General features: G+C 41.0%; 1 protein-coding gene across 14 annotated transcripts in view; it reads right to left on the bottom strand.

Annotated features, from left to right (window-relative positions):
- The window catches only part of MTMR3 (myotubularin related protein 3), a 137,764-nt gene extending 124,556 nt beyond the window's left edge, over window positions 1-13,208 (bottom strand). For 4 of the 14 annotated variants that reach the window (XM_073886816.1, XM_073886814.1, XM_073886815.1 and 1 more), the window contains exon 1: window positions 12,998-13,208. The gene's annotated coding sequence lies outside the window, so the exon portion shown is untranslated. Of the gene's footprint in view, window positions 1-12,654; window positions 12,793-12,997 lie in introns of those variants that run through there. The other 10 variants (XM_073886809.1, XM_073886811.1, XM_073886808.1 and 7 more) reach the window with 4 other exon arrangements.
- Window positions 13,209-13,430: the final 222 nt, after the last annotated feature.

Here is a 13,430-nt window from a genome sequence, read left to right as displayed (position 1 = left end):
CATTACTGCCAACACTGAACACAGAGTAAAAATGTAAAAATCTGTTTTGTACTAGAATGTCTAATTCCAACACCACTTTGATAACACTGCAATAAAATTTTTAGATAACTAAATGCTTCTATTTTATCCTGAGATCTCTTCCTATGGCTTAATCTACATCTGTTTGAGTCCATACTCTGTGCTATCCAACATGATAGCCACTAACCATATGTGGCTAATTAAGTTAAACTGTCAACTACAGTTAAAAAAAAAAGGACATTTAAATTAACTTAAAAAAATTTTTTTAATTTAGTTTCTTGGTCAAACTAGCCAAATTTCAAATGCTCAAAATGTACTGAACAGTGCAGATATCGAACACCAGAAGGATCATCAGAAGTTCTACTGAACCAGCACCTGTTCTATAAATGCGATCTCATCTACCACTCACCTCTAGCCCTTTAGTATACTAAACCTTAATCTAAGAAAATGATGATCAGTGACTAGCATGGATCACCAAATCCAATTATTTCCCTAGCCCTCAGCTTCCCTCATTTCTCTCGAACTTAACTAATCATCACTTAATTTAGAAATCCTCTCTTCTCCTCTGCTTCCACTATGCCTCATTAACCTAATTTTAAGTTTTCATTTTATCTTCTTCTCCCACCCCCCCTAAATGTGATCCTCAATCTTTGGCTCTTCTAGGTTCAAGATCTCATCCAGATGAGGCCAACCTACCTTTCTTCCTACCTCAATTCTCAATCTCCAAGCTCCTACAGGACATTTTTACTTATCCCCTGGCCTCAATGTTAATGTGGGAAGGATTTCATTTTTTCCAAAACCAGCTCCTCCTCCCAATTCCACATTTCTGTACTATCATTATTCACCAAGGCCCAAAACCCATTAACTTTAAATCATTGCTACTTACCTCTAATTCGACTAGTTCACAAATGTTTGTCTATTTCCTTTAGGGTGTCAACTAGCAATCTTCTACCTTAATCTAGCCACCTCAATTACCACCTTGCCACCACCTTAATTCAGGTCCTTATTACCTAATTGTGTGTACAGTACAGATTCTTCACTGTTTTCCAATCTTCGCCTGCTCCTAATCATGCAACTGCTATCAGACACATCTTCCCCAAAATTGCCTTTTATCTCAAAAGCCCAAAATGACTCAGTATAGAGGGTAAAAGAATATTCAAACACCTTAATTATTTCAACAATTTGTAGCCAACGTACTTTGCAAACTCGTCTTTGAATCCTATACCTTCTGTCTTAGCTAGAAAAATCAAAACCATTCCCCAAACACTGATTTATGTCCCTTACCTATATAAAGCTGGGACTCTTCCTCCTCTCTACAATTTTTTAAGAAGGCTCTATGCCCCACATGGGATTTGAACTCATGACCCTGAGATCAAGAATCCCATACTGGATCCACCCACTGAGCTGGCCAGGCTTCCCCTCTACCATGCAATTTTAATATATTAGTTTATATATTAGGAAACTATCTTCTCAGCAACTCATACGTAGCACCCATTTTGAACAAACCTAAATGAACGGACCAGGAATAAGAAAGTTACAAATATACATATTGGTTTAGCTTTAATATAAAAGCATCTACATTACATGCAATTCTATTCCCCAAGAATTTATTTTGCAGAACTATTTCTGTAGAAATGATCCGACCATTGTTCAAAAGTATAAAGTACAACACTATCCATTACAGACAGCACTTTTGAGGTTCAAAAAAAAAAAAAATCCCTAGATGTCAATCAGTAAGGGACTAGGATAAATAATAGTGTCTATCAAGTTTAAAAAAACAAAAAACAAAAAACTACATAGGGGGCGCCTGGCTGGATCAGTTGGTGGAGCATGCAACTCTTGATCTCAGGGTCATGAGTTTGAGCCCCACATTGGGTACAGAAATTATTTACATAAACTTAAAATTAAAAAAAAATACCTACAGTCCTTAAAAATGGGTATACCTACATTTTATGATAGGATAAGATGTAATACACTATTATTGTGAAAAAAAAGCAAAATGTAGATCAGCATAGTTTAATCCTATTAGAGAGAAATCTTTAAATCCATATATTAATTGAAAACAACTATCAATAGGGAACTAAAACTTTCCTATTCACACAACTGAATAAAGTAAGTAAATACATATATATTGATACAGATAAACTTCAAGCTTTTCAAATCACAGAATGTATATACTTAGGTACCATACATGTCTGAAACACATACTACTACAAGTACATACATCTATAGGAAGAATATAAGAGCACAGGTTAAGAAAGACAGATAACCTCGGTAAGAGAAACAGGATCTAGGAGGAGAGCAAAAGGGACTCCAATTGTATGATATTTAAATTTTAAAAACAAACACAAACCTTTCAGGCAAATCTAACAAGATGTCAGTATCTACTAAATCTAAATCAACATCTACTAAGTACATGACATTTGTTAAATTATTCTCTGTATTTTTCTGAATTTTTGAAATATTTAAATTTTACTTTAAAAAAAAAGGAAAGGCAGGGTATGGAATTTAAGAACAGGAGAATGGGCTTTGTAGACTTCTATAGGGTATTTTCTTTTCACAAGCTTGTTACTCTTTACTATAAAACTTCTAACTGAAAAACCCCATAAACTTATAGTGGTACCTACATTTATTACCTTGATTGCTCTTCAACTTTAATCTTATTCTTTAAAAAAATAAAGGGTAGATAATTACAAATGCCTTACCCCAAAAATCTAACATTTAATGTGCAGAAAAATAACACAAGCTGGCAGACTCTATCTAATCACTTAAACTCCGAAGGATAAATTACATAGATCTTCCTAAAATATCACTAGTATATAAATTTAAAGTGACTCAACTCTAAGCTGTATATTAACACCAAAATCGCAATGAGACTACATTGTCATAATAAAAGTAATTTCTCTAAATATCCTCCAGTTCAAATTACATGTATAAAATCCTATCACCTCTTAGTTGCTATAATCCCACTTAATATTTAAAACACACACACAGAGCTATAGAACTTGCTCAAGTCCACATGGCAAGTCAGCAGAACTGGGAATTCAGGTTGAGTCCTGTGTTTAGGATTTCTATCACAGAATCCGATTTTTCTTTTCAAGGCAACATTCTTAATTCTCAATCAGCTCATCAGGAAGAAGAAAATTAGATGGAGGTCTTCATGTGTTTAAATGTGATCAGAGCTCAGTCTCAGCCACAGTGGAGTTTACAATGAAAGTTCAAATGCTTGCTTGCACCATTCCTCCCCTACCACTTCCTACAACTGCCACTCTACTTAGGAAGTGGAGCCAGTTAACCACCCACTTTCTCATTGGTGACTATGACTTAAACCCTCTTAAGACACCCAATGAAAACTAAAAACATCAAAATGTACTTTAAAATAGCCATTTTTCCTAGTAAGAGTAATACATGCTCATAGAAGACTGGGAAATTACAGAAGAATATGAAGCAGAAAACAGTTACACTATCCCACCAGCCAGAAAGTAATCATTAGTATTTCTATTCCTGTCTTTCCAGGCTCTCTTTTATAGAAGTGTATTAGTTCACTTACTAAACACGATTTTAAGTACAGCAGAAAAGGGAAATAACATACTAGTTCTTTTGAAGACTAATCATCTTCAGTGTTTTCTAAGCCAAAACCATGTATGTATACATGGAATTGGAGAGAATAAGACAAATCAGAGAAATCCTATGTGCTCCTTTTCATTTGCCCCACGGAAACCACTGAGTCTATGTTTCAAGAACCATTATATACCCCAAAACTAATGTTTCCTTCTTAAGTAGCAGCCTACTACATAAATCCCTCTCTCTTTCTCTCTCTCTCACACACACACACCAGTGTTGGCAGTAAGAGGAACACACGTAGTAAAAGGAATTAAATCAAGACTGTTTTTTTTTTTTTTCCTCCTTGAAACTATCCTGAGGAGAAGGCAAAATATCTGAAAGGCTGAAAAAAATTTAAAAATTAAATATCTGAAAGGCTGATGTAAAATTAATTGATCTCTCCCACAAAAATATTTTCTGTGCACATCAGATGAAAGAACAATGTAACTACAGAAAGTTGTAACTATTTGTTTTACAATACTATAACTTATTTACATGTGTAAATAAATACGTAAGAGTTTAAATTGCCCATAAGTACGGATACCTTAACTCTGTACCAAGTAGCACATAAGTGCAAGGAGTGAGAAAGAACAGCCATCAGTACCTACTCTGCAGGGCTCAGTCTACCTCTTTAAATATGATGTCAAACACTAGGCATGTGGCCTCAAAGGAATAGAAATCACATCACTCATTAAATTATGCTCTTAAGTACTTGAGGGTATATGTGAAAGCACCTTATAAATCATGCTACATAAGGTAAAAAGAAAGCACTGTATAGAGCAACCACCTTCAATATAAGTTATCTCATTTCTTTTAACTGACAAAAAAATAATCACAAGTTGCTCTTTTCACAATCTCTAAGACCTCAATATTATCTTTCTCTGACAATGAACCATATGAAATAACTGAAATTAAGTTCCCCAGGATGAGATGAAAAAGGGAGATTCATTTTTCTAGTACAAAAAGCACCATTTCCTGATTTCATAACATACGGTAGGGGGCGGGGGGAGGTGCAAGTTATTCAAACTTAATAAAAAAGTTACTTTTTAATCTAAGATTCATCATGGAAAGTTTCGGCCCAATAAAGCATTTTTAAAAAGTTATAGATAGGTTCAGGCTCTTCCAAATGGATTTAGAGTGACAGACTAATTGTGGTACTTTGCAAGCAAAGGAAAGCAAGCAGCAATTATTCATCCCCTCCCTCAGTTTCTAGGCTCTTAGAAAATAGGGATATGTTATAACCAAACCACTTTCCATAAAGCAGACTTTTAAAAATATACTCTACACAGTATCAGTTCTTCATATCTAAAAGAAGTAGACTACTTAAGACTGTTTCCTATCCCATGATTTTCCCTTTTCAAATTCAGCCATCTTAACAATGACAAACGGTATCAAACTGATACTTTGAGTAAGGTTTATTTATTTTTTATTTATTTATTCATGAGAGACGGGGGGGTGGGGGGAGAGAGAGAAGCAGAGGGAGAAGCAGGCTCCCAAGGAGCAGGGAGCCCAATGCGGGACTCGATCCCAGGACCCCAGGATCATGACCTGAGCCGAAGGCAGACGCTTAACCATCTGAGCCACCCAGGTGCCCTGAGTAAGGTTTATATGTTTGCCCTATTGCAGATATGACTCTCAAAAGCATGGCGCGCTTTAGACTATCATAATCCAATCAGACTGGACCACCTGCAGAACAAGAGGAAATGCCCCAAAACAATCATAAAGGCCCAACATTAAATCTTACAAGTCTAAAGCAGTGATATTCAAAAAAAAATGCTCCACTGGGGTAAAGAAGAAAAATACTTGAACTTTATTTTTAACTTTTTTTTTTTTTTTAGTTTTTGTGTATGTGAGAGAGAGAGAGAGAGAGAGCACGCACAAGCATGAGTGGGGGTGGGTGGCAGAGGGAGAAGCAGACACCCTGCTGAGCAGGGAGCCTGACTCAGGGCTTGATCCCAGGGTCCTGGGATCATGACCTGAGCCTAAGGCAGACGCTTAACCGACTTAGCCACCCAGGTGCCCCACTTTATTTTTCTCATCCTTGTTAATTTTGATTAATTTTATAAAGTAAATAACCAGTTGCTATACATATTGTTTGTAAATTAAATAAATACTTAAGGATGAGGATTAATGCTCAAAATTTTTTACCATTGAGATGATCAAAAATTTTGGAGACCACTGGCCTGATGTATTGTCACTGCACTTTCATTTTTACCTGCCCCTTCCACAGAGTTAAACTGTAGAGGCTAAGACTTGATGCTGAAAAAAGAACAAAAGGAAAACTATTCCCAAACTATTTTATTTTTTTTTTAAAGATTTTATTTATTTATTTGAGAAACAGAGAATGAGAGACAGAGAGCACGAGAGCGAAGAGGGTCAGAGGGAGAAGCAGACTCCCTGCTGAGCAGGGAGCCTGATGCGGGACTCGATCCCAGGACTCCAGGATCATGACCTGAGCGGAAGGCAGTCGCTTAACCAACTGAGCCACCCAGGCGCCCTCCCAAACTATTTTAAACTCCCACCAACAAGTTAAAAGATAATAAATCACTAGCAAGAATATACAGAACTGGACACTAATATACTGTTGGTGGGGCTTTTTTAACAGATTTTATTTGAAAGACAGCGCACGCACACCAGAGAGAGCACGAGCAGGGGGAGGGGCAGAAGGAGAAGCAGACTGCCCGTGGAGCAGGGAGCCCTATCCGGAGCTTGATCCCAGGTCCCCAAGATCATGACCTGAGCCAAAGGCAGATGCTTAACCACTGAGCAACCCAGGTGCCCTGGGACTTTTTTTTTTTTTTTAAGATTTATTTACCCATTTTATTTTTTTTTTTAAGATTTTATTTATTTATTCAGAAGAGACAGAGAGAGACAGGCAGAGGGAGAAGCAGGCTCCCCGCCGAGCAGGGAGCCCGATGCGGGACTCGACCCCAGGCCCCTGGGATCATGACCTGAGCCGAAGGCAGACGCTTAACGACTGAGCCACCCAGGCGCCCTATTTACCCATTTTAGAGAGAGAGAGAGAATGCATGAGAGAGAGCCAAGCAGAAAGGGCAGGGAGAGAGAAATCTCAAGCAGACCCAGAGCCCAGCACAGAGCCAGACTCAGCTAGACCTCATCACCCTAAGATCATGACCTGAGCCCAAACCAAGAGTCCCAAGCTCAACCGACTGTGCTACCCAGGCGCCCCTGTTGGTGAGACTTTAAAATAGACATCCTATCTATAGGACACCTATATTCAAATTTAAAATGCACAAACCCTTTGACCATATAAGCCCACTTTTAGGAATTTAGCCTATGGAAATAAAAGCACAGTTGTATAAAAAAAAAAAAAGTCCAAAGGAATTCATGACAGCACTGTTTTAAGAGAAAAATTGAAAATATCCATTAACAGGGAATTGTTGTAAATTATAATGCATCCATATCACAGAACAGTAAATAACCATTAACAGAACATCAGTTTGACATGGAAAGTTGTTCTTTTTGAAGTATTCAGTAGATAATGTATAAGAAAAAAGGAAAATAGCAAACATTACTCTAAGTGGGATCATGGGTTATCTCTACTTTATTCTCCTGAGTTTTCTCAATTCTTGTTTTTTGTATGACTCCCCCCCTCCCCCCCCACCGCACTGAATATGTACTTGTAGCTTTCACAATCTGAAGTAACAATTTCAGGGGTGCCTGGGTGGCTCAGTCAGATAGGTGTCTTGCCATCAGCTCAGGTCCTGATCCCGGGACCCTGAGATGGAGTACTGCATTGGGCTCTCTGCTCAGCGGGTAGTCGGCTTCTCCCTCTCCCTCTGTGCTCTCTCCCCCTCTCTCTCTCTCTCTCAAACAAAATCTTTTAAATAATAAAAATAAATCACCACACTGTTATCTTTACCCTATGATGTTGCCACCTGCCATTTAGAAAACATAGCCCTAAACTTCACACAGAATATACTAAACTCCTTCTACCACCACTCCAACATAATAAAATGGGTGAAATCTAGCAAATGTATTCCAAGTGCAAATTGTGAGACGTCCCAGATCCCTCTATGAAGTTCCTACCACATTGTGATGATTCCTTGGTTTTTCTTTTTGGGTTTTTTTTTTTTTTTTAATATTTAATGACTCTCGGGCGCCTGGGTGGCTCAGTTGGTTAAGCGACTGCCTTCGGCTCAGGTCATGATCCTGGAGTCCCGGGATCGAGTCCCGCATCGGGCTCCCTGCTCGGCAGGGAGTCTGCTTCTCCCTCTGACCCTCTTCCCTCTCGTGCTCTGTCTCTTATCCTCTCTCTCTCAAATAAATAAAATCTTTAAAAAAAAAAAAAAAATTTAAGTACTCTCTGCACCCAGCGTGGGGCCCGAACTCACGACCCCGTGATCAAGAGTTTCATGCTCTTCCACCTGAGCCAGTGAGATGCCCCGGTGACTATTCCTATTGGCATACAGGATGCAAGTGCTGAAAGGTTTCTCTAGGCTGAGTACAGAAGTAGAAATCTTTTCTGTTGCCGTATTAGTGACATTAGTAAATTCTACACTTGACAACATGGAATAGGTTTACCACTGCTCCAAAAGCCAACTCTTCCAAGAAAATAAAATAGGATTCTAATATAGTATCATACCCTTACATTTTTTAATTGCTTTTCATATACACCATTCCATTTGATCCTCCCTGACAAACTGAGATAAATAAAAATAAAGTGTTATTCTTCCTCTTATTAACGAGGGAATTGAAGCTTAGAGCGCTTATGTGGCTTGCCAGAAACAACACAGCTAACAAGGAACACAACTCAAGCTTGAACCCAGGACTTACCTGTCTATCCATTCTCATGCTACAATTTTCATTGTGAATATCTGATACAAACATGAACTTAAAAAGTATGTTAAGTTTCTAGATATGAGGGGCACTTGGCTGGCTCATTCAGTATAGCATGCCACTCTAGATCCCAGGATTTTGAGTCAGAGCCCACACTGGGTGTAGAGTTTATTTAATAAAAAATATATTTTTTTAATTTCTAGATACAAAAGTGAAAATGAAAGCATATCAATATGGTATCAAAATAAAGATTAAAAATAGCAATGGATGTTAATTTTGGTAGCCTCTAAAATTATTAGGAATTCTAGTTCAATCCAATATGGATTTGATCTCACTGTGTCTTAAGTGAACGTTTCACTGATTATAAAATTACATATAAATTTACCATAGAAAATTACAGAATTGGGTGGTCTGTAAGAAACAACTAGGCACATAAATTACACAAACTTCCCTAAACCATTCTTAATCTTGTGGCTTCACACTAAATTATGAAGTTCCTTATGTGAAATCCATTTTGATTTCAACACTAAGTGAATTACAACAGCATTAAGTGTGTTGTTTCTGCATAATACTTGCAACATGCACTCAATTTCCAGAGCACTTTTGGACAACATCTAAAATCTGTAAGCTTAGAACCCAAAAATGTTCAAGTTTTTTAAGGTTCATCTACCTACATAAAATGAATACCAAATAACATAATTACAAATTATTGAAGATTTGCAGAGGAGCGCCTAGCTGGCTCTATCAGTAGAGCACATGACTGTTGATTTTAGGGTTGGGAGTTCAGGCCCCATGTTGGGTACAAAGCTTACTTAAAAAAATAAAATATTTCTTTAAAAAAGAAAAAAAGATTTGCACAATCAGTCTGAAGAAACTACCTGAGACCAACAAGTATAGGCCTTTAATTGTACAGGTGAGAAAACAGAGGTCCAGAGAAGTGACATTCCTAATAGCAGTCATATAGCCAATTAATGACACAGAATCTCTGCCAATCCAAAGAGATTTTTATTTCCCATTTCCCATTCAGGAAATGATGACCTTTGTGCAGTATGCTAATGATGAATGTGATTATGGTATGGGGCTTGAGCTGGGAATGGATCTCTTTTGTTATGGCTCACGCTATTTTTATAAAGTTGCTGGCCAGCTTTTACCTCTTGCATATAATCTGTTGAAGAGGAATCTCTTTGCAGAAATTACTGAAGATCATTTGGCAAACAGAAGTAAAGAGAACAAAGACCAACTTGTAGCATGAATGAGAGTTGGCTTTCTTTTGGTGTATAATATTTTAAAGCATTAGTATTAAACTTGTGATTTGTTTTTAAGGAATACTGAAAATAAATTGATGGAAATATTCACTAAAAACTTTAAAAATTTTAATTTTTTTAAATGTCTCTGATCTAATAAAAAGTCACTAAAAAGGGCCACTACACCTAAAAAAAATTAAGACACATTCAAGACCCAAAAACTGGGGGACAGGATAGTTTACAATGACAGTCCTAGGAGAAAAAAAAAAAAAAAAGCTTCTGTTTTCCAAAGATGTTATTTTTAAGTAATCTACACCCAACATGGGGCTCCAACAACCCTGAGATCAAGAATCACATGCTCTACCAACTAAACCAGCCAGGAGCCCCTAGAATACAGAACCTCTTAAAGGAATCCCAAAGTTCTAAACCACATGAGGTAAAAACTGGCTTTTCGATCCAATGCAAGGTATTCAAGTGGCTTTTTTTTTTTTTTTTTTAATATTTTACTTGAGAGCAAGAAAGCGCAGACGCAGGGGGAGGGGCAGAGGGACAAGGAGAGTCCCCGCTGAGTGGGGAGCCCTATGTGGGGCTGAACCACAGGACTCTGAGATCATGACCTGAGCTGAAGTCAGAAGCTTAACCAACTGAACCACCCAGGAACCCCTCAAGTAGCTTTTAATAACTAAAGCTATCAACCACAACTTTTTCCTCCCATCTCAATACTATTCATTTGCGCAAAAGATATCTGAGAGCACAGTATATGCTGTGGGAACTATGCTAGACACTGGAGACACCAAGAAAACAAAACAGCCTCTGCCTCTCAAATTGGACAACTGGATACACGTCTCTAAACTACTGCTACATGATTTGACACGGTATTTACCGAACTCCTTCACTACTCTACATAAGTTTAACATTTTCTGCCGATTGTTCCAAACTTATAACAAACCTCACCACACCCCCTCTGCAACATGAATACTTCTTGGGTAATTCACCATTCCACTTTACCACAGAAGGTGTTAACCAGAACTACAACAGATTTAAAAACTGACTTTACCACTCCTCATGGCCTGGGGCTAATTTCAAGAACTTTTCATAATCCACAATAAACCTTCCTGGTGCACAACCCTCATCTCAGATGACTGCTAACCCACCCACCCTACCCTCACTTTACTAGAAACCTGAGTCAGATGGTTTAGGAGCAAGCATGTTGAGATGTTGGGAAGCACCTTCCATGGACCCCTTTGTGAACCAGAAGTAGACTTACTGCCTCTCCCTCTCCTTTTCATTCCTCTAGATCCTTTTATGTATCTCTAGATATACCTCCGGTCAAGCAGCATCTAATTTTATCAAGTGGGTTCTCAAAGACTTGCACGAATAACTTCTAACAACAAACCTAATTCCCCTACCTAAATCCATTATATTTTAAGAGATGCTCAATTTTCAGTTTTAAATTTCTCAGGCTTCCCCTTCTTCCCTACCTCTCAAATTCTTAAAGCTCTATAAAGAACTAAAAGCACTCTCAGAAGTCATAATTAATGGGAACCTTATGGAATACCAAAGGTGACCTAAAGCTGACTTTCACAGGTTCACAAACCTGGCTGACCAGAACCATTCAGGGAGCTTCTTAAGGATGGATTCCCAGGCCCCACCCTCAGAGATTTTAATTCACCAAGTCCTCCTGCATGGAGTTCAGGAATCAGCATTTAAGGCAGTCCATACTATTTCTGATGACCGTATTTACGTAACTACTGAACTAAAGAACCTGACCTACAAGCTGAGAAACATGGGTTCTCCTGTGGCTTGCTATTAACTACAAGTGGGGCTGCACCACTGTGCTGGTCACTTGAACTGCTCTGGGTCACCTGAAAATGAGGGAGGGTAATTAGAGCTGAAAGAGGCCTTCATAGGCAGCCAATCTAAAATTCTAGAACCCTCCAAATTTAGTTTAATATCACACATTGTACTGGGCTTACCCAAAACTGTGTCACTCTGGGGGCGCCTGGGTGGCTCAGTCGTTAAGCGTCTGCCTTCGGCTCAGGTCATGATCCCAGGGTCCTGGGATGGAGCCCCGCATCGGGCTCCCTGTTCCGTGGGAAGCCTGCTTCTCTCTCTCCCACTCCCCCTGCTTGTGTTCCCTCTCTCACTGTCAAATAAAATCTTTAAATAAAACAAAGAAAAACTGTCATTCTGTAAGCTCTTCTACCCACTCAAGTCATAGGCCCTAGAAGGGAAGACTTTTTGCATGCCACCAAACCACCTTACTTGGGTCTCCCAGCAAAAATAACACAGATCATGTCTCTGGCCCTACAGAAACAGCCTTTAAAAAGGAGAAAGTCCCTGTCACCTCTTCATGTACAAATCACAAACGTTTTACATAAAAAAATCATCTCATGTAATTCAACCCAAGCCTTCGATAGCATCACCGTCCACATTGTGAGAATGGCTGAACCTCAACTAGAAGAGTATGCATTTTTTTCCTTTTGAAAAATTAGATTGTCAGATAAAGTGGATGTCAAGATATTCAACCAGTCAAGAATTAAGGCCTCTAACTGGAGAAGACACCTGCACATCAATAGCTAACCGAAGACCAAGTGCAGAACTCAAACGAGATTATCAGACCCCAGAGAAGTTGGTTAAAGTGCCATAAAACTGACCCCATTATTTTGAGGTAAGTTTTCCAGCCCAAAGTACAAGCAGTAATATTATCGCCAAGGGTCCTAAGCAGCACAATTTCCACCAGGGAAATAATCTTTCGCGGAGCTCTTTGATCAGTGTTCCCTGAACTCTCAATCGCCTCCGAACCATCCTTCCCACCCAAGTACTACCAGGTCAGGAAGATGCCCGGCTGCACAGTCGGCCACTCCTCCTTCCCACAAGTCCCGAGCCCTCACCGCTCGCCCCGGGGGCTCTGCTGGCCCCCGACCTCCGGCCTCTCGCCACCGTGGACTCCCACAGACCCGGTCGGGAGCGAGGGAGGCACACTCACCTCCCGGGGTCGGCGGGCACTTGTCCGGACGCTCAGGGGGCAGCACTTAACAATCCAAGCCCCACGGGCCTGTCCCAGGTCCGGGATGGCTGCCGGGGCCCGGGACCCCGCCTCCCCCGCGCTGAGGGTCCCGGCCGAGCCCGGCCGCTGCGCTCCCACTCCCCACGCCTCCCCCTGGCGGCCGCGGCCGCCACCCAGGACACCCCTCCCCGGGCCACGCACGCTGTCCCCTGCCCCCCGCGGGCCGCCGCCTCCTCAGAGGGTGACAGCCACTGCGCCGGGGCCGAAAGCGGCCCCTCCTCCAGCCCCTCCTCACCCCCGGAGGAAGGGGGGACGTTCTTACCGGGCAACAGGGCATGGCGAGGCCCGCCACGGCACGGCCTCCTCCGCCACCCCACTAGGCTCCCAGCCAGGGCCGGCGGGGGGCAGCGCCTGAGCCGCTGGAGCGTCTCGTCCGGCTGCTCCTCCGCTGCCGCCGCCGCCTTCTCACAACCACAACAACATGGCGGCAGCGGCCACACAGAGCGCGCTCCCGACGCCGAGCCGGGCCGCGAGCGGGGACGCGCGCGCACGCTAGGGCCCTCAGTCTGCGGTCAGGGAAAAGAAGGCAGGCCCTCGCGGGTTGGGCAGAGGCGGGGCCCGGGCCGATGGCCACGCCCCGGTGGTGGGCGGGGCTGCACACCAGCAGAATGCCCTCCGCGGGAAAGGCTGGCAGAGAAGCTCGAGTGGAGAAGGAATTAGAAACAGGTGGGCAACAGGCAAGGAAGAAAACCAAT

This window comes from Callorhinus ursinus, unplaced genomic scaffold (genome assembly GCF_003265705.2).
Source record: "Callorhinus ursinus isolate GAN/ISIS: 27379988/994484 unplaced genomic scaffold, GSC_fseal_2.0 scaffold72, whole genome shotgun sequence".
NCBI classification, from domain to species: domain Eukaryota; kingdom Metazoa; phylum Chordata; class Mammalia; order Carnivora; family Otariidae; genus Callorhinus; species Callorhinus ursinus.
The sequence above is the reverse complement of the archived record's forward strand: the minus strand, read 5'-3'. Positions and strand labels throughout refer to the sequence as shown.